Source organism: Zonotrichia albicollis, chromosome 3 (genome assembly GCF_047830755.1).
Source record: "Zonotrichia albicollis isolate bZonAlb1 chromosome 3, bZonAlb1.hap1, whole genome shotgun sequence".
Classification (NCBI taxonomy): Eukaryota; Metazoa; Chordata; class Aves; order Passeriformes; family Passerellidae; genus Zonotrichia; species Zonotrichia albicollis.
The window spans coordinates 46,843,402-46,870,541 of NC_133821.1; the positions used below are offsets into that span (position 1 = coordinate 46,843,402).

At 38.9% G+C, this 27,140-nt stretch overlaps 1 long non-coding RNA gene across 1 annotated transcript in view; it reads right to left on the bottom strand.

Annotated features, from left to right (window-relative positions):
* Positions 1-27,140, bottom strand: part of LOC141728520 (uncharacterized) — a 62,413-nt gene that overhangs the window by 30,828 nt on the left and 4,445 nt on the right. The window contains exons 2-3 of the long non-coding RNA XR_012579535.1: positions 9,418-9,501; positions 4,501-4,548 (exon numbers count right to left, since the gene is read on the bottom strand). This is a non-coding gene — a long non-coding RNA (uncharacterized LOC141728520). The remainder of the gene's footprint in view (positions 1-4,500; positions 4,549-9,417; positions 9,502-27,140) is intronic.

Sequence of the window (27,140 nt, forward strand, 5' to 3'; positions counted from 1 at the left end):
ATTATTCTTTTTCACCCAATAGCAACAAACTGTATGAACACGCCAATTTCTAGTTCAACACTTACCCCTTAGAGCCCACAAATTGTTCTCCAGACCTTTTATGGCTAAGTTTGTATGCTGGTGTAGACTTCTGAGATATTTCCTTCCACTTTGTTTACTTGTACTGCTGCATTTGCACAAGCAGCCTGTCATTCTGCATTATATAAACTTAAGCTTCACAGCAAAAATAGCAATACCTGTTCTTTGTCTTTGCAGATCTGGCATTTTCCCTAGATCATTTGCAAAGACATTAATCCAAATATGAATGTACAAAGGAGGAGGTAAGGAGAGAACACATAAATATAGTCCTTCCTTTAGGACTGATAGATGATTGGCCTCAAGACAAAAGCTTATCTGGGCTACAGCTATCCACACCAGGGAAGAATCAAATTGATTTACTTTTAACTGGTTTTGTTTAAAAAATTATTAATTTGCAGCTAAAATAAAGCAACTCTTATATTTCACTTAAAAAGAAAAAGATTTGCAAGCCATTCAAAACTAAGCATGATATCAAAACTGCTGTAATTAAATGCAGTGTAAATCAAACCACTGTGGAGTGATAATAGAAACATTCTTGCCATCTTGTCATTTTGAGGTGAACTAGAACAAGGAATGTAAAATTCTGATCACTTTGGAACATTTGAAATTCAAAGACCAGTGACTGCGCTACAGCTGTTTCACACGAATTAATTTAATTTTGTGATTAGTCATTTCACAATGTCTTGCATGTGTTTTAGAATAGTCAGACACCAGATAGATGTGAACAGTCTAGTGAGATAATTCCTTTGCAGTTCTATACACAGAATGAACAGAGTCATCCTGTCTTCTTGTGCTTACTGAAATTAAAATACGAAAGGAAATCAGAATATATTTTCAAATAAACCTTTAGGAAGAAAAGATGAAGTGATTAGATTTCTAGTTTTAGATTTTCTCCAATCTTGCGCATCAGTCAGATTGGCAGGCATGAACTCCAGAGAAGTATGTTCTAAAACCGTGGAAATATACTGCAAATCATTCATAGAAAAATCAAGTGTTTTAACCTGATTCAGGGTACACAGTTCAATGTGCTTTTTTTCAAAGCCAATGGCTCCTTAATTGTTCTCAGAAGTTTAAAACTAGATCAGTAAGACAGAGCAATTGTTCCCTTTTTGCCTCTCAGACCTTCACTTTTTTCATTTGCAAAGTATATAACTTTTTAAAATATTAAAATAGAAAATCTTGATAGCAGCCTTTTCAAAGACAGCCTTTTGTTCAGGGTATGGTGTCCCATCAAATGGTGAAACAAGAGCTGCCTCTGAAGAAGGGAATTTGTTATTGAACACATTTGAACTTAATTTCCAATGTTAACAGACTTTTCCCTGCATAAACAGAATCAGGAGTTAATCAAAGAATTTCCAAGTTAAATTCTCAGTTTTCCACATCAATAAAATAAATTCTTCCAAACCCACAATCTCCATATTTTCACTTTGCGTTGAAAGAGTGAACTGGTAGCCAAACCTCAATATGCTACATATTCAACAGAGTAGCATCCGTTACATGGGTAATAAATTGCCTCTGGAGGAAGAATTTTCCAGCTCAAATGAGCTTCCAACAGCAAAGCACAGGTGTTCCAAAACACTCCTTGGTTTAGATGTGGTGAGAGAATTTTACACATGATAAATCTTAATTATTACTTTAGAACAACTACCTAGCTTTTACTTCTGAATTGCCCATTTGCATTACCACCTCCTCATCTCTGTGTACTCTCTCTGAAATGCTGTTTTCATTTGCCAGCATCTCTGGCCACCCAGGTGACAGAGCATGTTCTGAGTCACAGAGAGACACCGGGAAGGAGTGTGGGAGTGCACAGCTGCCCCTTGCCAGAATGAGCACCATGATTCATCCTCCAGAGTATGGCAGCAAGTTCAGATACCATCAGAATGAAATGCAAATCAATTTCCCTCTTTAGATATCTAAATCTACAGATCTCAATATTTCCACTGCACTACTAGCATCACAGCAAAATGAGGGAAGGTGTTTGCAGCTGCATCAGTATCAGGAGGCAAGGACAGAAGGCAGCCAAGAAGAATTGGTGGCCTGGCCTTTGGGACATGCTAAAAAGCAAACTAACATGGCCAGGATTCTTGGAAAGTTATTAGTGTAGTTACTGGCATGTGCTAGTATGTTGGAGCTTTGAGTCTTGATAATTATTATCACACATGCTACTGGATTTTGCAGGCAAGATAGACCTGCCCATATAAAAACAATACTTTTCTTTTCCTGCATAGACATACCAGGAACTGTCATCACTAGAGCTAGAAGTGGAATTCAGAATCTTGCTTTGAACATCTCAATCACATTCTGTAACTTTGGTGAGATTTCCTGGCATTAGCAGATGCCACAATGTTTGGAAAGAAATTTTTGTGGCACCTTGTTGCTGAGTCTGCATTTCAGGCCAGGTTATGCTCTTAATCTTTTTTTTTTTGCTGCAAGAAAATAAGTCTCTATCTTCTACTACCTTGGATTCCACATGTCTTGTCAAATTACCTTCAAATCCACACACTGGAACCATTCAGGTCGCTAAGGTGTAATAATAGCTCAGTCAAAAGCAAAAATTTGTTCAGATGACTGCCCTTTGAGTTCCCAGATCAGAAACAAAAATAGTTCAAATCAGCACTTTTTTAATGTACACAAACATATATTTAGTTTAAAGAGAAAATAAGTTCACGCTGCATGAAGTGTTTCAACACACAAGTTTGAAATGAACTTTTCCTCCTCTCTAGCACATCTGCAGCTCACCACATGCAGCCACACAACGTAGGTTTTTGTTGAACAGAAAAATGCCGTGAAGGAATATGACAGAAATCATAGCTGCAAATAGCTTCTGTGGAGTCAGCGGTGCTCTCTGAAAACAGCCCTTCACCATATTTTCTTCTGGACAAGGTCTGTTGTCTCCCACAAAGACGGCCCCAAACACCCCACACGCAACAAGTCGCCCTCATCAGAAAGCCAAGCTCCTGTTTGATGTACCAGTCCTTCTCTGGGTAATCATAATCTGGTTTGACATGTTTGTTGATGAACATTTCACAGATAATTTTTTTGTTTTGCTGTTCCCTGGTTTATACCTCTTCCAAGACCTTGTGTGACTCCAAGCCACCATCGGACAGAACCCAACTTTTACCTCCTCTGGATATTTGTGCATCAGCCCAGGGTCAGCCAAGCACTGTGCTCTTTGCACCACTGCTGTGCAAGGGAGAGGCAGGGGCTCACAAAATTTGCTAATCGAGCTACAGACCTGATCTATTAGCTAATCTAGCTACAGCAGGAGGAGCAGCATGCCTTGTTGAGCTGGTGGTATTACACTCCAATCTTCTGCCTTACATATTTGTAACCGTCAGTGGCTACATTGCACAGAACAACCATCTATGGTACCCTGCCTTCTCTTCTCACAGTTCTTTACTGCTCCTTCAATGAGTCCAACCACTCCCAGCCTCTGAATAGGGGAGAGACTCTGCTGAAAGACCTCATCTCCAACAGCATCTCATTCTCCCAGCCTTTCCCTGTCCTTTAATAGAACCCCATTTTCTCTAGTTACTGCTGTGTGCACCACTGCATAATCCCTGCCTTTACACAGATGTGCCAAGCCCCTCTTCCTAATTTCTGTCACCGGGTGCACCGTGCTGCTCAGGAAGCAAAAGAAAGCCCTTTGAAGGACTGAATTGTGATTTTGCCTGTAAGAGTCTTTGTCCAAAAGCACTTTCCAAAAGCAAAGCTTCAAAAGAAAAGAGAGTCAGGGCATCTGCTCAGAATGCAGTGGATGACTGCTGTAGTGATGATGTACCAGATGAGGATGCCTTTAGGTAAAGAGCTGCTATCACAGATGGAAACTTGCCTGTGCCCTTCTGGTTTGGAATACACGTCCAACCCTCACAGTTTATGTAAGTCTACCTCACCAGTGACATTCCTAGCAAAACTGCAACTGCTCAGGTTTCTTTGTTTGCCCTGCCAGCCTTTTTACTGCCTTTCATTTGAAATGCATGGACAATATCAGAAGTTATTTTTTCAGATGAAGCTATAATATACACAGAAGCTGCCAAAGGCTGATTGTCTTCTCTTCACAATTTAAAAGTAATGTCATTCTGACTGAATTTTTCAAGAATTACCATTTTTGCTACAAGGAGACTCTTGTTATTGTTTTGCAGACTGACCATATACATGTTACCTTGGCTAATAGACAGTCAAGAGCATATTTTATCCACATATTCCATAAGTTTTTAATTAAATTACCTCAGTATGCCCACTCTTTGAAGTTGAATCTATCCAACATCATTAAAACTTACTCACATGCTCTTATGTTGTTATTAAATTCTACTGAATACCTATGAAAGTCTTTCATTCTTCACCCTTAGCAAGAATTGTAATTACCTTGCTATAACAAGCAGAATAATTAACAACTTAGTCTGCCAAAATTTGTTTACTTACCCATCCCAACAGGGTAGCTTCCAGTATTATGCATATTTTCCCAGTTGTCTAGAAGTTAAAAAAAAAAAAAAAAGAAAAATGGTATTATTGAAAATGATCAGTAGAACCATGTAATTAATAAGAATTTAATTTTTTTCCTTCTTACCATTTAGATAGCACTTTTTTGAATAAGTGATTTTGGACTTTCCAGTAAAGTTGTCAAATGCTGCATACTAGTTTTATTGGGTTTTTTTTCCTAGGATAGTAATTTTAATTGATTTTAATGCTGCATTGCTGTCCCTTTGAGATTTAAAGTCCTGATTCATAGCTAGTGAAGCATAGTCAAAAGCAAGGCAAAAAGCCAGCTTTTACAGGGAGCTAGGAAATAAAAGCAAATCAAAGCCTTGTCTACCTTTGGGATTCTTTGAATTTCTTTCAGAAATTACTTTGACCTCTTTTTATGATTCACTAGGACCAGTGAGCCCTAGCTGTACAGTGGATGGTATGCTCAAATGCTTAAGCAAAACTTCAGATAAGTTGGTGGTTTTAAGCACCATGAGTTGGGTTCAGATGCTTCATCTAGGCCCACAGGCTGACTTTACATAAGTCTCCAATAACTCCCACATATCATCAGACAGAAAGAGGCTCAAATATCCATTCTAGGAGTTAAAAGTAGCATTTAAGTATAATAATCTGTACTCTTCATTTCCACAAATGGATAATGCCTTTTGAATGACTCCTCTGTTCCCACAAATATTGTCCTAAAAAGGTGAAATTATTTCAGGTAAGACAAAACTTCCATTAAGTAAATAATTTTATATTTCTATAGTACATGCCATACGCAGGGGAGATATGATTGTGTATTCTGACTAAATTATCTATTACAGCACAGTTGCAGTGACTGTAAGAAACTCCATTTTCTTTGTGACTGTGAACAGTCCTCTGGAGTTAAATGATCAGTTTATTAAAATGTTAATAGGCAATGCTACTGAATATTCTTCAACTTCCTAAAATCCCACTTGATATCAGTGTTGACTGAAGTGGGCATTATGTACACTTTTTGTTGTATCCCTGCTCCCTGCAGAATCACAGACAGCATTCCTGTGTGCTTCTTTGCCTTGGAGTGGGAGTGCATGGGAGCTTGTTGAAAGCTGACACAGATCTTCAGCCTAACGGAAGGATATGTTGCCATGTTGAACAACAAAATTTCCAGTTAAAAGTCAATGAATGCTAGTTTATTAATTTCCATAAATAAAGATTATAGGGTACTTCACAAGTGGTCCAGCCCTGACCCTTTACCCACCACTCAAAAGATAAATTTCAAACTTTGTTTTCCTTCCAAAGGCAGTGTTTTTCATGCTCTCCCAACCACTTCTCTGACTCTTCTCAACCACTCTCTGACTAATGCTGTTTACTAGAAAACTGTTTTGGGTACTCTTATATCCTGCCTATCTACAACAACATGGAGCTGTCACTAGGACATTGCTGTAATTACCCTGCCTTGTTAAACAGTGTTCAGGTTCCCAGCAGCAAGACAGTGTAGCTGAATTACCCAAAAAAATTTAGACTTGACTGGAAGTCTGCAAACAAGAGACTGGATGCTTGGTTCTTTGTGTTTTCTCTGGAGTCATCCACTATTTAAACCAGAGGAGAAGCAATATAGAATATAGCTACTAGAATAGTTACTGGCCTGCTACAATAATGTGCTTTGCTCACTGAGCTGTAGGACCCTACCTCTCAGTAGAATCTTCCTTCATGGTTCTCTATCTGTTTATCCAGTGAGCACTTTAGCAGTGGAAGTGACTTTCACTAGAGCTGGCAGTACATTAATTCCTCCGAAGGAGTGCATGAAGCAGAGTGTGGAACAGGGTCTGGGACTGCAACCTGCTTGTGATCCAATTCCTTGTAGGTGTGGGTTGGGGCAGGAGGGCCAACACCTCCTTGCAGGTGTTACTGCAGGGCATCTGAGGAGCCTCTGGGCTGGCTGAGCCTGTGGCATGGAGTGAGGACTCACTAGGCGTCCTTCCGCTTCTGCCTGTACATCCTCCAGGTGCACACATGTCCCCATGCTAACCAGAGGTAGGAGTGTCAGCTCTGGATTATTTATACATACTCCTTGCCACGACTTTTTGGCTTTATTAACAGGAAGCCACATTGCTTTCATTGCAATTCTTGGATGAGTTTGTTGATAGGCATGGAAAATCCCATCCTTCACGTGTGCATGTGGGAGGCATGTTTTATTCTTCCTTAATCTTACTCTGGGCTCTGCTACTTGTATATAGGACATATTATGCTAGTACCAGCAGAAGATAAGTTGGATATGTAAAACACTGAATGGGGAGGAAATAGGAGCTAAAATCTGTTATTACCACAGGCCATCTGCTCAGGTATTGACTCTCAGAATCTTTAGATCTCTTTGATTATGCTCATACCCAGGAAAAGCACCTTCATTTAATGTCACGTTTTGACTTGTCCCTGGAGAATGGAAGACGTGGTAGTTTGAAATAGCACTTTGAACTGCACTTGAAGACCAGATTGTAACACTGACTGACACACTGAATTGCAGCCCTTAAAAGAAGACAATTATCATTACATCTGCAAGTCCTGGCCAAATTCCAGCTTTAACACTCCAGCTGTGGGTTTCTTTGTTTTATGTTTTCACACAAAGTTCTAGGATTTGTTCTACCTCAGCTATAGATGCTACTAGGAAATTCTTTGGTGCACATTTCACTTTCTGTCATCCAAGACAAACACTTATCAATGCTTTCATTTCTTATAAATGAGAACTAGTAGTTTGTCTTTTGCCAGAAATGTGATGCTATCAATGTATCACAAAATCTACAAGCAATTCACTCGCCCATGTGTTCACCAAACACTTTTCAGCTCTATCTGGGCATGCTGGATCTGTCTTAAAGCCATCTGGAATCATATGTTGCCAACTTCTGATCTTCAGTTAAGTACAGTAGCAACTTTCTGAGCTTGTAGTTGCTAAAATGGCTACATTTGGAAGCGTGGTAAAACTGCACTGCAACAGAAGAGCCTGATGAATGAATTGAGTGTTTTAGAACCCCAAAATCATACTCCAGTGTTTTCTGTTAATCTTTTTAAAGAAGTACATAAATAGTAAACAGCTTGATCTGTATCAATTTCAGAATAACTTCTCAGCAAAATTTTTCCACAGTTTTAACTTTTTCTAAATCTGCCTTTGCCCATTCTTTATGAATGGCCTTTTCAAAGAATGTTACTGGCTCTTTTAATTTCAATCCTTCATCTCCCTAACCTCACTTCTCATGCAGTTTCTCTTTACCCATGGTCTGTTCATCCACTGACGTCTGTATTAAACTGTTGGCCACACATATGGCCATTTCTATCAATCAGAGCTACAGTCATTAACTTTGGAAGATGTCTCAGGTACTTGTATTCCCTTTGAAAATAACATATTTCAAAAAAATTTAGGAAGTTCACAAGCCTGTGCATGTCATGAGGAAGTACAGCTTGCTGGATTCCCCAGTTACAGCAAATAACTGAGTAATCCTGTCTTTAGCAACTGGAGGCATTTGTGTTTGCCACAACAGAGTCAGCAAGCACTGATGTTAAATTATGTTTTGCTTGAATTTTGTTCTCATAAGACCAAGCTGAAAACTTTGAAATACCTTTCAAAAGGTCTTGCCATCAAAAAGAGACACTGCAAGCTTATGCTTCAAAATATTCATTTTGTCACCATTTTGCTGATGCTGCAATCAAGTATAATGTTATTTAGAAAGTTTTTAAGAAGAAATCTCTGTGAGTAGGAAGTTGTGTATAGAAGCATTTTACCAATGGATTTTTATTAGAATAGATTTCTTTGATGTCAAGTTCTATGGTGAGGAGACTATACCTTTCTCTCTGTACTGATTTTGTGAATAGATAGCGCTGTAGACATGCAAACAACAAAATTAACAAGTATTTATCCAAATATGTCAGTAGCACATAATGTTATATAATTTTTCTCTACTCTTTTTCCATATTCTGTAAAACTAGGAAAACCTCATTCCTGACTGGAATACCTTTGGCACACTACCTCTTGTCAATTAAATAAATGCTGAAAATTGGCAACAAAAATTATTCAGCTTTTTGAATGTATTTCAGGGTTCACTCAGTGGTTGTGCTTGAATTTGGGTTTACTCCACTGGCAGAAAAGGCGTCAGAGTGGAATGTTCCTCCACTCTTGCAAATCAGGAAGTGCTTTTAGTGTCAGTGAGCTGCAGTAATTTACAGTGTCTGCAAGTTGTGCTCCAAATTTTCTTTTCCTTTTTGTTTTTATGTCAGAGTTTCTGATGACAATAGAGATTCAATAAACCCAGCCCCAGATCTGTCTTGCTAAAGGAGTATGTAAAGCTGCTCTAGTCAGAGGGGTCCAAACTTGTTTATCTAAAGTCTTTTACAAAAACAGTCACACCTTCTCTTAATCAGTTTTATATTTTAAAAAGAATATTGCAAAATTAGATAACAAAACTCCAAGCTTGTCCAGGAATGTAATTTTTAAGGCACAGATCTCAGGAAATACATCCTGTCTCAGCTTCCAAAAGCTCTTTTTTACGTTAATATCTTCTTACATTTCCTGTAGCTTTTTTCCCTGCCCAGATAACCTCATCTTGTGTTTCCATTACCTCATGAGTTCTGTTTTACTCTGACCTGTTTTACTCTGTCCCTGGCCTTCATTATGTTTTTGTTAGGGGACACATATGACCATAAGTTCAATTACACAGCTTCTAAATGGATGATTTGTTCTGTTTCTTATTAGAATCAAAATCTATTTAAGCACCAATTCCGCCAGGCTAGTCTTTAGGTTTGCCATGTATGAGCAGCCTCTTGGAGGATTTTAGCTCTTTTCTCTCTTCCTGACTCTCCCAAGGGCTGAAGGCAATGCAGTGCCCAGGTGGTGGATGGGGCACGTACCAGTAGATGGTGCTGAAGAACTCGCAGCATGTGCCCGAGCTTCGGGTGTCGCTTCCAGCAAGCGGCCGCTGGTGGTATACACAGCTGAAGAAAAAAAGCACTTTGAATTTTCATCTTGTTAGAGTAGATTAAAAATCACGCTATTTTCTTGCAATGTTGACTGAAGAACTTTCAGGAAAAAAGAAAAAAAAAAGAAAACACCAAAAACTTAGTCATCAAAGACAGGCTGTTACTTCCACCGCAGACCTTACACTAGGACCTTCACTACACTCTTCTTTCTTTAAAAAAAATACATTTTTTCATATCCTGGTATGGTTTTTTGTTTTTTTTTTTTTGTTTTTTTTTTTTTTTTACTCAACCACTGCTGCTTCCTTTTTAATTTCTTTACATCTCATTCCAGGATATGAGACTTCTAAGCATGGGGCAGCCACTGTGCACAAAATCATTTTGAAAGATTCACATATGCCAAGCAGTCAGGAAATGCAAGTCCGCCTTGGTCAGATCCTCATCCTTCTCTCTTGAAGTAAATTAACATTGAAACACTTATTTTTGTTTGACTTTCACTGTGTGGCCTAGTCAAGGCTAGGGACACACTCATAAGTTTTCACCCTATACTGAGTTGGAGATCTTCACTTTGATAGACAACAGATAACATTGCTTTCCTTTATTCAAAATCTAGAAGTCTTGAGGCAGGAGGGTAGGTTTTGGATGAGGGTGAATGGAAAAATGGGGAAGAAGCATACTTGAAATAATTTCGATTGCTGATGGTCAAATACATAAATTTGGTGAATGTGATTGAGGCAGTTTAAATGAATGACTCTTGCTTTGTCTTTTATTGTATTCATGAATAAGAGATTCAGGGGGCCACTTCACCTGCATCTGTTTTTATCCTGATTCAAATAATTCTAGAATGAAGGAAGCCAGAAATGCCACCAATAAAATATTCAGCTCCATGAAACCTTTCTGTTGTCTCTTAGGGCACATGGTGTCATTTGGCAAATTTAGATCAGTTAATTTCAGAAAACTCCTCTATTCCTGTCTGACAGAGCTGCCCCACACGCACCGAGCTCTGCACCCTGCTAGGTGCACAAGGGAAAATGTGTCATTAAGTCCTCAACAACTCACATGCTGGCTCAACAGCACAACTCCCTTTTCCCAGCTTTAACACATTTCCCAGGATTATGATATATTGCAGCTGAGACCAAGGGACATATTTATTTCTGCTCCAGGGGTGACAATCTCTGGAAGATTCCCTAAAAGTGTCTCTGTAGTATAAAGATCCCAAGGGCTGACAGTTTCTAGAGAGTTTTCTGCATTGCCTTAATTTCAGAAGACATGTTCAGCTGTAGGAGTGAGGATTAAGGGGACAGATGCACAGCCAAGGAAACCTCTTGTTTAACTCCTTCATAGAGGAGAACCATCTCCACCAGCTCCTGCCCACTGGGCACAGGGCCAGGCACAGCTGCTCTCCAGCTCCACCACTTGTGCTGAGCATGCCATGAAGTACAGAGAGGTCTTAGTTGAGCTTCAGACACTCATCTGCACTGGTCTGCTGCAGCATTCCTGGGTGCCAGGGCACCAAGGGTGCCTAATATTGAAATGCTGGATCACAGGATTTCGCTCTTGGGATAACTCAGGAGTGCTTGGGGAATGTAGCAGTGTTGCACATGGCTTCCAGGGCTGTTGGGAATGGCACATTTCCCATCCCAGAGCCTGCAGCACTCCTGGAAAAGTTCCTCTAACACTTGACAGTGATTTGTCAGCACTACCACATCTGGCAAGCCTTCTGTGTAGTTCTGCATGTGCAGTGTTCACACCATTATCCTTCATCTTAGAGCCAAAAGGAGGGGAGGACTCATTCAGGCCTAAGACCAGACCTGAAGATTAACAGCCTTCCACATTCCTCACAGTTTTGCAACTGCTAAAATGCCCTTTTTTTTTTTTTATACTTAATTTATGCTCTGAAGGGAAGAAATAGGTATTTCACCTTTTTTCTAATGAAGGTGAATTTACTTACTCTGTCAAAAATAGTCCTCTGGATATATGAAAGCTTCTGCTCCCGTCTGCTTTACAGCACATTGTTTGTAAGGAAATTCTGCAGTGGCAAAAAGCATGGTCTCGTCCAGAAGCTCAGCCCATTAATAACACACAAAGATGCACTGTATTCTGCCAGGCAAAAACACCAGACAAGCTGGAAGCCAGTATGGAAATATTTAATGATTTTTTTTCAGTAGAAGAGCCAGCTACTGTATTTCATTAAAAGGGAGTAGGATTTTAAGTGAAATAGCACATAGATTTTGTAAAATGTAGGTATTATAGTTTACACTGAAAATAATTTGGCTTTGGGTCACTGAAGCTAAGCTATTATTGAAAAAATGAATGTATTTTCATATATGATGGCTCAGAGAAATATGTCTGGATTAAGCTCATTATAGCATTTTGCTTAAATTTGTATACATGTGATCTGTTTTGTATACATGTGATGCTGTTCTCATTCTATAATCTATATAAAAACTCAGGTAAAAACATGGGGAAGTTTGGAAGAAAGTGTCATTTTGATCCAGTTTTTGTTCCTTGAATGGATCTTAGAAGATGCAGTGTTTTAGCTAGGAAGATCCACTGACAGCTTTTCCAACCTTTGGCAGTAAGAGAAGAGGCAGAGAAACTGAGCTAATCCTACAACTGAGAGCTATAACAGTGATCTGAGTCAAGCTGTAAACTGTACTGGGGGTGTTGTACTGCCAGCAAAGAGTTACTGCTCAGAATAGCAGAACTAAATCTGTGGGAATTCCCTGGGCTGATCGGGATTCTGGATAATCAGTAAGAAGTGATGACAAAATAGGACCAAGCCAAGAGTCATACCTCATCTCTGCCTTCCATCACTGGAAGTGACCAGACAAAGGAGCACAGTTGATATCAGCTTTACAGAGCTGGATAGGTTTGGCTTTTAGAACATCTCGGACATATTTAGCACTTGTTCTACAAATTCCATCTGCACTTGTGCATGTAAATACACAGATACACCTTGAAACGTGTTTGTCCTAGCAGTCATGTACTGTCATATCAAAGATTTCCCAGCTATACATGGACTGATCTTGGCTACATGATTTGGCTTAAGTTATATAGTCAAATGATGTAACATTACACTAAAAATAACCAAATAATCTATATACCTTTCTTACTAGAGGCAAGTATCTCTAAAATGGAGGATAACTTTCTTTGAATTAATGTAATAATATTGTTCCTCCTACAGTGCAAGCTGAGTGTATCTTTTAGTTTCACTGTGTATTCTTCTCTTATGTCTCAGGTATGCATTGGGGTTTAAAATATGAGGGTGATCCCCCTGAAGATGATTTAAGGCCCTCTGTATTCCTCTCAACATATTTTGCTCCTTGGGAAAATCACTCTTGAAAACTGTCTAAAAGACAATTTATAGCTTCAGGTTAACATGTGCCAAACTGATTTGTCTACAAAAATGAAATAGGCATACAGTGAAATGGAAGAGGATTTCCAGGCAACCAAGTGTCATGATAACTGAGTGCCTTATAGCCTTACACAATATTAGAGGCACTAAAGCACTGCAAGATAAAGTCCCACCCTTCACAACTCTCAGGAAATGCATATTATATGTGCTTCACAATCTCTGTCTGATTTACTGCTGATATTATAAAGTGCTCTGTAATCTACATACAGGCTCCAACTGTACTTTAGGAGTACCATCAAGGAAATTAGCATTAATTAGATAGAGGAAAGATGAAAGACTCTAGGAAGCATTTAGGACACAGTAATCATGTTTCCTAAAGAGAGAGACAGAGTGTGGTCAAATAAAGCTGCTGAATGATTAGGTCAGGGGCTCCTGCTTTGCAAGGGCCAAATGCAATGAAAAACACTGCAGCCAGAGCTGAGAGAAATGCAGCTCTACTTACAATTTCATTCCAAACCTGCTCCCTCTTCCCCCCTGCCAGTCCTTACCATAGCCATAGCCACAGGCTGCGAATTGGGGGCACCCTCTGACTGAGTTTGGTGTTCCTCAAAAGAAATGTTTTGGTCACACAATTTCTGAGGTGTCAAAAATCAGGGAAGTAAACAGCAGAAATAATTACTTTCCCTGGGGTTGTCTTATAATGGTTTAAAGTGCAGTATTTCCCTGTACTCGGTCCTGTATGGAATGGTGAAAAAACTGAGCAGACGTTTGCCAGAGCTGTTCCTGCAGCAAGAGGGGAATTAAATATGTACATAAAACAAGACTTTTGTTGACACTTTATTCTGTAGATTGTGCCTGCAGTGTTATACAAGCTCTCCTATCACCACAGAAACTATGAGCAAGCTGGAAGTATCCTGCAGAAATGACTCCAACGTTGATGGTTAAATAGATGCAAGCCATATTGAAAACAGAAGAAAGGAGAAATATAATATTTATGGATGTTGGGATGGCTCATGTGAAGTGTCTCCTACTCAGTGTAACTGACCTGAGCTGGGGATTTGTCTGATCAAAGAGAAGAGTTAAATGTTCAGCTTTCACTGCTCTGCCTTGGCTTTGGTTCCCAAAGTGTCCCCCCACCATGTCCAGAGCTGTTGCATTTCTGGTGTGTGGTGTCATCATTGCTGAAGTAGGCAAGCTGGTGCTGTAGAGATGATGTGTGTCTTGCTATTGTATTCTTTGCTTTCCAGAGTTTACATTTAGAGCAGTGCAATGTATTCTGTCCACCTTACCATGTGAGCTGCATGATGGCACTACAGCCTGAGATGAGAGTATGAGGGTTTAAGTTCAGAGACCCACATTACTTGTGGAATCACTTCCACTTGTCTGGAAGTGCACAATGAATGTAAATGCTGCACTTCAGGCTTGAAAGCAATTTATCTTCACTTTTCTTAACAGAAACAACCATGTAAATTCTTGAAAACCCAGGCTGCAGACTTGCAGGTGAGATAGATCAAATTCAATCAATACTTGATTAATAAGTAATTATCCTTTATAATACTGGTTAACTACTAAAATTCTTTGTTCACATTTACTCAGTTACATAAATGTATCAAATTATTAACTGCCAGTGAAAGACAATGTGTTCAGAAATTTGAAGTCTGATCTTCACTGTATCATTGAATCAGAATGTAGTGTCAGGTAAATCAGATCCACCCAAATTACTCCATGCATAAAATGGAAGTCACTTTCATGTCAGAGAGGACAAATTAGTAAATAATTGATAACTAGTTTGATAATTAGTTGATAATCAAGTGTGCTTTGAATCAAAAAATGCAAAGTATTATTATCAGCATTAAACTCTCCAGTAGGATATGACTCAGCCTAATGTCTAACAGTTCATGTCACTATATTTGATTTCAATATTTTAATATAATTTTCATTCTGATTTTATGAGACAAATTTTAAAAGCCCTTTAGCAACCATAGTTTGGTCCAACAATAAAAATGTGTAAGTGACTTTGGCACCAAACTTTAGAAATTAAAAAAATATCCTATTACAGTTTTAACATAAAAGCACCATAAATGCTTGAACACAGTATTAGAAATCCTAGCTGACTTTGCCTATTTCCATGCTAAGCATGCCATTCTAGGAATTAAGATATATTCTGGAAGTTTAACATATGTTGGCTTGCTTTTTAATCTTTTTTTTTCAGTCCACTATTCCTTCATTTATTTTTCCCCAGTATGTTTTTAAGTGCATACCAAAATACAGAATCTCCACTTAAAATTACAAACTTCTTTTTTGCAAACTAGACACTGATTTTGTGACAGTTTCTCAAGCACGTTTTAGCCAGACTGCTCTATCTTTCCCCCTGCATCACTTTGGATGTCTTTATATATGGGTGACAGGATAGGAAAGCATGAACATTTTAAATGGTGTTACAAATGATGCTACAGTATAGCTGCCAACATGGCCTTTCACTCTATATCTATGAAATTTACTGCATTTCATAAAAGATGATTTCTGTAAGTCTATACCGCAAAAAGAATGAACACATGGTACTATTAAATAAGTTATAAAGATAAGTGATTAGAAAAAGACAGGCATAAAAAAGTACATTTATTTATTTTTTAATATCACAATTTGTAGCCTCACCTCAAGGTTTGATTCAGATTTTGCAAAATGTTGAGGTTGGTAGGGCTAAATTAAGAAACATGATACTAACTTCTGCTTGAACAGCATTTAGCATAAAAGCCTCACAGAAGCTATTGCTGATACATGTTTGTGCAGACACCACACTGATGAGAAAACTCTCACTGATTAACTGAATGCACATATGGAAGGATTCTTACAGTTATTTTTGATGTGAATAAATCTGCACAGGAACGGATGATACGTCAGAGAGACCTGCTGAATGTCCAGGGACATAGGGAGCTTTTAAGAAGAATGAAATACAATGTCATGTGCTGTTTTTAGAGTAAGGTATGACACAGACTAGGTACAAGGTCACGCAGAGTGTATCTAACATCAAGGAATAAAAACAGCCTCAACATTTTTATTACTTAGATTCTTATGATTTGGGGAGAAACTATCTTATTGTTTTTGGATGCCTGAGTTCTGCAATTACATGAAATAAATTGCACAGTAAACCAGCTCCTGATAAAATTTTAATTGATATCATCTGTTTTTCTGACTGCTTTTACAGATCTCAGAGTAGCTCAGTTGGGAAGGGAGCTGGTGTGCTATAAAAGCAGTTATTACTTTAAATAAAACATTTTAGTCAAACAAACTGACTAAATTCCTTAGAATGCATGATCTTGGCAAAAGATGATTCTCCTTTTTTGATGTTTATCTTTGTTACTCTATAATAATGTTTCTGGAAAAGAATGGCTAGGGAGCCCCTTTCTGACTGAAATTCAGAATGAAAGAGTTAATGAAGCAAAACCATGTAATGAGCACAAATGCAACCATGATTAAAAAGGTAATTATATCTATTTACCTTGCTCACATATATGGAAATGATACCAACAGCCCTATCTATGTACAAATCTATCCCATACGTAAAGGACATTGCACAATCCAAAATGCAGAGGGTTTTTTGGGGTTTTTTTTCAGCCCTAGCTCATGAAGCAGCAGACAAACACATCCTCAGTCATGAGAAAGCCATGGGGCAGCATATGCATTTTGCACAGAACGCTGCATTCCATTCATGCACTGAAATTAAAGCTAAATAGAAACCGGAGTTCCTCCAGGCAAGAACCATAACTTCTAATTACCAAAGGTAAAAGATAAACTGAAAAAAACAAACATTCTTTCAGATACTGCTAAAATTATGATGTGAGTCTTAGAAATATTTATCTTTCCAGCCATGAGTGAACATTCTTCTGGTAACTTGGAGTTTTTCTTGGATTCTTGTTACTGTTTCACAATCATCTAAGGCTTTATTTGTAGTCTTAGTGGTGCTTATATAATTACATAAATCTAAAAAAAAATAGAATGGCTGATTATTCTAAATTCCAGTTAAAATAAGTCAATTGAAAAAGGAACTATACCTCAGTGTTTCAGCTACATTTCAGAGGGTCATATATTCATGTGCTCAGCAGGCCACAGAATGAACAATCTTGTCACAGGAGATCACCAGGATTTCTGGGAGATCTCAAATATAATTGAACGTCTAATGTGGATTCACAATAAGCCACAAAAAGCAACAGTGTCTAAATCTCTGGTAGTTCTGAAAAAATCTTAGAGCTGGATCAAGTGAGAAATGAGACTATCTCCAGTGAGAGCTTGTCTTTGAGAAAGCACTCAAGAAACCAAGTCTAGTTAACTGGAAGTACAGTATCAAAGTTGATTAGCTGTGCAATTGAGGATAGGACCAGGTGAACTGTGCCACAGATGCTTTATCTCTATGTGGCTCCAACATACATAGCTTTGGGGTTTCCCAGAACTACTGCCTCCCCACAAAGCCCAGTCATTAAAGTTAATTCTTCCTGTAAGTGTCAAACTGATTGCACAGGTCCAAGGTGGCTGTCTAATGCATGTGGGGTGTACCCTGTGCTTGCCAAACCAGCAAGCATTGGGTGAGTGAGGTATAGATCCACACTGTGGGTCCACACACAGGACAGAAGTCTTTGATCTCTGTGCAGAAGCCAGGTAAACGTGTCAGCTCACATGTCAGTTCAGGGCATATGCCAAAAACCATCTGACCTTTCACCATGAATCTCCAGGAAGGCTGAAAATCAAATATAGAAAGTAATATACAGACAAATATGGAAAGTGATAAAATTTTCCTGGTGAAAAGAAAGAGGGCACATGTTCGGAAACAGAAGGCAAACAATAAAAAAAGGGAATGTGCTAAGGGTGGCAGTTTAGCTGGATCATTCACAACTGTTAATGCATGCTACTGCTGTTGGAAATTAATAAAATTTTCAAAAGTCCTCCTGCAGAAGCATGTCCTGCTAATGGCTACTTGTCACAAATGAGTGTTTTAAGGTCATGTAAGGAATCATGTTAACAAATCATGTAATCAAAAGTCTGTGTTGTATATCAATGGACAGAGCAAGATCAAACTCAATTCAGATTCATTGCATATTTTCACATGATGACAGTCACCTTCTTCTGTTGATCAGGTCAAAAAGGTCTTAAAGGCATTAAACTGTATTAAAGGCATACAACTGTAATTTCTTTTGTTTGGGATTAAAGAAAACCTTAGGAGGAATGGCATAAAATATGCTGAGAAATTCTCTAAGTAGTTGTTCATAATGAAAGCCAAACTCCTACAATATATGTAATAAAAAGTACAAATCATAGTAAAAATGTATGGTGTTTAAAAGTAGAAATCATATTCAATCTTTCTGGACTAGTGGTGGTACCAGTAGGGCAAACTGAATTTTGTAGGCAGAATCCTTTACAGAGCACAACAGATCTGACTCCACTTTTTCAGATTACAAACTGAGTAACAATAGCTCACATCTTTTGCACATACTTTCTGCTGTCCTTCACAACAAACTCTTGTAGGTGAGAAGTCCCTGATCTATTGGCTGATTTCCAGCCCCAGGATGTTCACTTTCCTTTTCAGTATAGGCTTGAGGAAAAATGGCAAAAAAAAAAAAGTGTAGGAAAACATTCAAGGAATCTCTTGGTACTGGGTCCTGCTCACTAATGTGTTATTGTGTTTGGACTGCTAAAACAAGAAACCAAGGCACAAAGCCAAAGCCGGTCAGAAATCCCTGCATTTCCATGCCATAATATGCACTATATGCTGCCATGGCTAGTTTAGCTACCATGGCCTTCTCCTTTGGAGAAAACATTCTCCATCCAGTAAGAATTTGCTGCATGTTGAGTGCCTCCCTACCACTTTTGAATATCTGGGCCAAGAAATGTGCACCTGCAGATCCCAATACACAGCTGGAGCAACATTCCAGCAGGCTCCTGCAATGACTCATCAGCTCTGATCCTGTTCACTGCTCCAATTAATGAAAAAAATAATAGCTGCAAAGTCCAGTTTTAAGCCTTTTATCCAGAACCACTTGGCCACTGCTAAACAATTAGTTATTTCCTCTGATATACATGGAGATTCAGATGTTTTAAAGAGAACACTTTAAAAGTAGATTAATCTTCACTTAAAAGTTGATTTTCATGTCAATGCCTTAGCTTAGTGTGCTACATTAAGGACTTGCTTTTAAAGTACAATGTTATCTACGTAGTGCAGATTCTTTTGTTTCCTTTTTTAACCATTACTTTCTGCAATTGTCCAAATATAAGGTAGATTAATATAAGAAAGGAAAAAAAAAAATATATGTAAAAGAAAACAGGAATTAAGTGATCACCATCAGTCTGAGATTTTGGTCTGCACCTTCTTCTTCAAACTAAGCTGAGATAGGGCTAAACACTGTTTCTTATAAATATCTACAATCCTGATATTATCACTGATGTTTTTATATTTCAGCTCCTCTGAAGCCTGTGGAGTTTGCTTCTAATTTGCACTATGCTTAATGAAAGCAGAATCAGCCCTTTAAAAGATCATAATTAAATCAGAATATGGCCTGTCCCCATACTTACTCCTTTTCTCCTTAACCTAATAGTAACAAAGAAGAGCTCTGGGTAGAGGCTTAAAGCATGAGATTTTTAATTTGAAGGATGAGAAATGGTAAATTATCTCAGCTTTTCCCTTCTATCAATTAAACAATACAAAATGCTGCCTTATTTGATGGTGCCATTTTCTTTATGAGACCGGTGTTGTGGAAATTTATATTAATAGTCACATTTGACTGCTGACAAAAAGCATATTAGTGAAAGATACAGTTACTGTTGAAGTCTTGTCCCAGGAAATCATAGGAAATTCTCTTTTCACTCTTCAAAACTTGGAAAAACAAACAGAGAAAACATAAGACATAGATGACCTGATAAAAGTTACACAATTATTGTGTAACTGCAGAGACATTTAAGAGGAAACACATAAATCTCTGCAGTCAGCCACAGATTTAATCCAGTCCCTGCTTCCCCTCTGAGGTGCCTGCAGCAGAACCCTGGTGGGGCCAATGCCAAGCCTACCCTGATCACTGCAGCAGATCCCTCACGTCACTCCTGGCAGACCCTCAGCACATGGCCAGAGGGATGCCAGCACGTGAGGGGGACTCCTGTTCTGCTCCAAACCCCCCAGGGTCACACACCATCGCTGCAAGGAGTCCTTGTGCAGCACTCAGGCCGTGCCCTGCTCCTACCCACCCATTGTCCCCACTCTACCCCCAGTCACAGGCACCAGTTGCAGAGAGAGAAAGGCTGGTACTAGAGGGTCATTTCTGCTGGAAGCTCAAGAAGCACCACAAGGATGCTGGAAAGAGCGTGGATGTCTTGAGAGAGATGCAAACAAGGGCGAGGTGTGGCTTGTGTTTTGAACCCACAGAGGGGTGACTCTCACTGTCAAACCAAACAGGTGTCATAGAACCAGCCTCAGGCCTGTCTGAACTGGTGGATCCAGAAAACACTTCCAGTGCCCTGGGTCAGGGCAGCCCAGGCACTTCCCAGCTGTGTACTGGAGATAAACTCGGACACATGCTGTCTACTCCCTGCCCTGGTTTCCTCTGGAAGCAACATGGAAACCGAACAGAGAGCTGCCATGTGCTCAGGGCAAGATGACAGCACTGTGGGGAGAATCAGGATCCTCACTGGATACCAAAGCAGGCATCTGCTCTCAGCCTGGACACAGCCTAGATGTGTCAGATCATTTACCATGGATATTGTGTTCCACAGGGAATGGGAAAGATCCTTGAAAATCAGTGGGGTGAGGTTGGTTTATAGCAGCTTAGAGCCCAGGGTGACCTAATGGTGCTGCAATTTCACGTACTCACATTCCTCAATTCAAACACACCATGAGCTAATCGATGATCCATTTGTCTCCCCATTGGATAGCAAATAATAGGGGTTTAGATGCCAAATAGGAATGTGGCCCAACAGGGGAAATTTAAAGCTTCTATTTATTTGGGACTTCCCATATTGATATCAGCAGTGATAGGAGGACCAACTGAGCAGGAAGGATATTATGGGCTGTTGCCTGCTTTTTGCAACCAATTCCTTTCAAATCCGTGCAGGATATAGCCTTGTCATCCTGTTTGAAAACATTCTTCGCATGTTGGAGTTTTCAATGCTAAGAGAAAAGGTGGCCAAAGGGCTTCTTATGGCCACAGGGATCAGGATCACATATATTTGTGAGGATGAGCGTCACAGAGTAACACTTTATGTCATCCTGCTGGCTCACTGCACCTGTGCAGGCATTGTGTTTTTTAGGAAGTGTTTCAGTTTACAACATCCTGTCCTATGCTGTTGAAGCCACAGCTATTTACAGCACATGGAAATACTACAAGGGCTGGAATGTAGAAGTTCAGTGTTTCTTGATTCTTCCCTAGGGTAGATTGTCATGTCCGCACCCACAGAAATTACTCTTTAGCTGGAAGGTGATTCAGTTCCGATCAGTATTTATCTCTCTGGTCAATAATTTCCTTTCAGGTAAATCCTGTTGAGGAGCATAAAACTCTTATACCTTGCAGAAAAGGAATTCCCACAACAGCAAGGCATGTATAATAATGTCATTGCTACTATGTTTTGGTAAGAGAATTTGATGCTCAGTCAGGACTTTCTGTTTAGAGCCCATTTTGCCAAATCTCAGCAGCAAAGTATCAGCACATTACACAGGAGTTAATAATGAACTATAAAGCCACTGCTTGCATGCTGCATCATTTTAGCAGCTTGATTTTTATGGCATTTTCCTTTCTACATTTTTATTTCTAGTTCACTTTGAAGAGACTGCATATTTCAAAATTTATTTCCCTAATTGTTAATACTGTTAATTTGTTGATATCATGAGGGTTTATTTATTGTCAATAACAGTGTAATTTAAAATTAGTTATAAAAAGCTTGCCAGTCAATGTGCTCCAAACTTGTAAATTTTATTAGATATATTGCCAGGCAGAGGGCTACATGAAATCATCAATTTTCCTTTGAGCACAAGTGGGGCGTTAGATTGCCTCTCCCAGGCAAAATCCCTGGGACTGTTCCACAGAAGGGAGTACTAGACATGGTGATTGATTTAACACACAAAAACTTTAATTTCAAAGTTTAAATATCCAACAGCTTTTCAGATAAAAATGACCCCTTATTTCTTGTTGGTCAGTGTGTGTGGAGGGATGGGCTCTGTGAGGCCTGAGAGCACCCCCAAACACTCTGGAAGCCTTGCAGGGGGGAAGACCCAGACTCTGACAGGCTGCACACCACAACACAGGTCTTTGACAGAATTACATTAGAAGGATTTGTCTTCACTTGTTCTGTTTCACGGCTTGGAAATGCAGTTCCACAGAGAGGACATTACTACTCAGCACGCAATTTCTGCAGGATGTCATGAATCACAGGTTGCAGGACATCCTCCTGAAAGGCTCCATAAATTCTGACTCATTTTTAAAATAAACACAAGACAATAGCAAGCAAGACCAAACAAAGGTAAATATGAAAGCACTGAAATGCAGAAATAGGATCCCACTATGTCTCCTCCCAGCTGATACCTTCCTCCCTTCTCCCAGCCACTGAGTCGCTGAGAGCTCCACACCCCTTCAGGAAGGATTGTCTCCGCACCTCCATGCGCACATCCAACCAGATTGGAGCCTGAGTAAATCTTTGCTCAGGACTTCAGGAACTGGTTGGCTGTGAGCAAACGCTGAGTAAGACCACTTCCTTTCTTGATGGAATTCACTAAGGAATTTATTGTAATCAGCTCTGGCATTTTTCTTCAATGATGCATTTTTTAAGCGGAACGTGTCATGAGAGAATCATCACATGACATTTTTCCATGGTTCCAAGGTCTTGATTTCCAAAAACTGCATAAAATATACAACTGAGATTTGCATATCAGTTAGTAGTCCAGATAAAACTGGAATAGACTGAGTAGAAAAGTCATCTCTTCAAGGACAGAAATATAAGACAACCACACATGGCTGGAAATCCAATGCTGAGCACTAATACCCTAGATTTAAGTTGTTGTAGTTCAACCATTAAACTGAAGATTAATGAATCTACTTGAAATATTTGTAAGGAACTCAAAAATGATGGGAAATAAAGACACTCCCACTTCTTAAAAATCAGATCAAACTTGAAGAGAATTAGATACTGGAAGCAAATTTTTTTTCTGATTTGTAGCCTTAAACAGACACACAGAAGTCAAATACAATGATTCATGCAATAAATTTTATAAGTATTCAGAGAGACTGAATAAACAAATGGTTGCAGAGCAGTGTGGTTTGCTGTTCTTTATGGAGTGCTAGCTCAGATCTGGGAAGGTTCATTATATTTCATATTGGCTGCATTTACAGGAGGGCTTGTAACAAACTTTTGCTCTTTTAAAAAATTCATCAGACGTTATCAATTCAAACCTATAACCTATTTTGGGTTAATGCATACCTCTGTGTAGCAATCTGAGAGCTGTTTTTGGAGGTTTCAGAGCACAGGCCACTGCAAGTAATGAAAATTTTGTAACAAAACCACTCTGTGTTTCTAGTAAATTGGCAGATGTTACTAACTGACTATTTGTTCCATTCCCTAAGTTCTGACAGACAGAATTAAGTTTTATACACCTACAGTAAATTACATATAGAAAAAAAAAGTCAACATTTAACATACCAGGTCCCAAATAAAAACCTCTAAATGTTGTGGTTAAGAAAAACAAACTACGTCATTCAGTAGAAAGACTTGATTAAGGTTTGGTACACACCTTCTTCAATAAAATATGTATTCCAGTCATATCAGTTTTCTTAAGAGGTTACTCTTAAGAACCCAATAATTTAGCTAAAACAGAATGGGATTTAAAATATTAGCTAAGTGACAAAATTCCATTGAAACATAAGCACCTGATTCTGGACTAAGCTAGTGCAGACAAAATTCCTACCTAAATTAAGTGGGTGTTTTCTTATTACACTAACAATGTACCATTGGCATGTGGTTAATGGCCAGTTTGTAGGCTGTTTACACATTTAAAAAGATTAGTCCCTTTGCTTCACAAATGGTATTCCACAATGGCAACATATTTATGTACATGTGGGATGGCAAGGAAAGGACAGAAAGAGTTAAAGATAATTAAATTCTTCAGATGAAAGGATTTTTGTCTGAGGATCAAAACTGAACACTATTTACCACAAGCAAATGAATTTTTCCAGCACTTTTATAATTCTATCTGATTCCATTTGATCAGTGTTTTAATCACATATGGCAGGTACACTGTTTGTTTAGCCAGACGTCAGGCCATCTAATTATATAACAGAAGCATTGCAAAAAACATTACCATAATTGATGTGAAGACTATGAAAATAAAAACACACATACCATTTATATTTGTTATTAGGTTTCCAGACATTTTTCTGCAAATGCACTAGGTATCTTACGAAGTGGAGATACCTTTAGAAAAGATATTTCAGATTTTGCCATGCTAACAATTTTAAAGCTTTTTTTTGTATTTTGATTCTACTAACACTTTTCAATCTAAAATAAATTATTAATCTTTACAGTGTGTAAGAAAATGTGTGTCCTGGGTTAGCTACTTCCATCTTTCTCAAATTGCAAACTCCTAAAAATTTTCCTGTGCAGATCCATACCTACTGACAATAAGCATTCTTTTCTTAATTATCATCATAAGACCCTCAGAATTAGACACCAGGGGCCTACAGATAACAGGTTCAAAACAAGTGCTTCAAAAGCAAGGTAGCAACTCACTTCACCAGTTTGGGGACACTTTGGGAGAACACATCACTTTGGGAGAACAGGAAAAAAGTCAGATCTTTACAACCTTTGGGGTCTTGGTGGTTTCAGGCTTGGTTTGTGGATTGTGTAAATTGTGAATTAGAGAACATTTGTGGGACTGTGGAATAGGTAATTTTATTTTGCATTTTAAATGCAGATTTTGATGTAGCTAATCCCATTTGTGAGGAGAAATAAGTAGAGGCAGACTTGGTTCCAAACTACAAGGCAGGGGACAGGAACTGCACACCTATGGTAACATCAGGACATGCAGAAGTGCACATGGTAGTAAATACATAGAAAAGTCAACCTTATGAAGTGCATTTTTTTAAGTGATAACTATGTATAACCTTACACTAGCATCATGTCACTGATATTAATAGTTATTCTCAATTTACTGTAAAATCAACTAAGAATCGATTTCATAGTCCTTAAACAATGTGCAAAAGGCAATACAAGAAAACATGAATCATTCCCTTGTTTCTGGTAGGAACAGGATGTCAAAAATATATTAATGGCAAAGAAAATGGGTAATTGGTGATTTTTAGTCCGTTCTAGGCACATGAAGAGCAGAGCTCTGCCCAAGTGTATCTATTCTGGTGCTGTATTCAGTTATGGGCAGACCACGATGTCTGAGGTTGTATTTACCGGTTTTAACTGCGTGCTCAATTGCACCATTCTGTGGTGTACTGTGGGAAAACTGCTCTGGCCTTTGTGAGTACCTGTACAGATGAGACTTTGTCCCATAAACACAGTAAACTACTTTCAGCTTGGCATGCTGCAGTTTTCTCTCTGCAACCTCTGTTCCAATCAGTGGTAAGGCAGGAATCCAACTTGGAGCACTGATCTGTTCCAGCTGTTGGCATTAATGCAACCTTCATTTTGGAACCAAGAGGTAAATGCAAGACACGAGACATGTTTGAAGGCATTTTCTCAGTGACTTGTTGTTAGCCAGCAGCACGCCTGGCTAACAACATGCAGACATGGGGGCAGCTGATGCAGATTTTCATAGCTGTGAAATCCCATCCTGCTGATCAGTGATGCTGTGCTAAGGCAGCGAGCAGAAAGCAATGAAACAACTCTGGGCTGCAGGCTAGAAAGGGTGTCGGAAGAGAATCAGATTTACAAGAAGAGAAAGGTTCCATGAAGCTGTTGGAAGAGTTTTCTTCCTTACTTATCTAAATAAGAGGAAACTCCCTACCTCTCTATGCAATTTCTTCCTTCCAGCACTATAAACCAGAGTAGAGCTCTACTTCTAATCCACATGAAAATAAGGAATATAATCCAATTTGGGTTGTCCTGCTGGATTTGCTAAGTGTTTATAAAAGAGCTTAATGGAAGTGAAACTTGGGGAGCAATTGTTTAGCTTAGTAGGGAGGGTATGAGGAATATGGGATAAGCACGTGATATCTGGATTTGAGACTGAAATCTACACTGTTACCTTTGCTTTATCCTCTGTGAACTCTCATTTTCAGTAAGCGAAGGTCATGTAAAATGACTCTTTCCCAGCCCACTTCCACACCCAGCCGACTTCAGCATTTCCTAATTAGGTTATATTCATTCTTTATAATGTGCTTGTAATAGATGTGGTACTGTAGTGTAATCTCAACTGATATTATTCACTTCCCAGGAATGTACAGCTGAAGCTGCTCTGCAGGCTCTGACTGAAAACAATGGGCGTGCAGCTGACAAATAGAAGTAGCTATTTTACATGCCCTGGTCTATTTGGATGCCATTGTTTAAGTGATGTCTGCTGAACAGGTATTCACATTAGAAAAACAAGCACCATCACAATTTTCTGATGTGGCAGCTATTTTTGAAACTCATTAAAGCTTGCTAGAGCTTTTCCCATGCAATGAAAAACTGGAATTGCCTGTTGTAATATTGGCTGGCAGTTATGAATGGCTTCAGCTCACATTTTATAATGAAGAAGTGAGCTCATGCTATATAATTGTGGGATATCCCCAAGAATATATTTATTCAGCGTTATTGTCAGACTAAATTAAAACCGCCAAAGAGCCCAATTTCTCAAGATGCCAGGTGCTCTCAACTCCCACAGCAGTTAATGGAAGACTACTCAGCAGTTTCAGAATTAGTCCCTAAATGCTGATAGTGATGCTCAGATTTTCATGTTAAGCAAGATGACTTGCAAAGCTGTTGTTCTTCTACTCTTCTTTTTCTTTGTGAGTATTCATTGCTGAAAGTATTATTTATTCTATTTATGCTATCCACTTATTACATTTATCTGCACTACTGCTGTATCCTTTCAAATGACTTGTGGTTTTCTTTTCCCCTTGTAAGTTTAAAAGAAGCATTAATGTCTTCCATTGAAAATTACTTGCTGAGGTATTTGAAGCTGCTGTTGATCACAGGCAGAGGCACACGTCTGGCACTAGACACTTGTTCGCATGCCCTCCTGCCAAACACAGCGGAATTTTTGTCCTCATCTCCCTGAGGTGTTCTGCAAGGCAAAGTGCTCTGAGCTTAGAGGACCAAGAGAGCAGATGAAAAGAGAAAGGAAAAG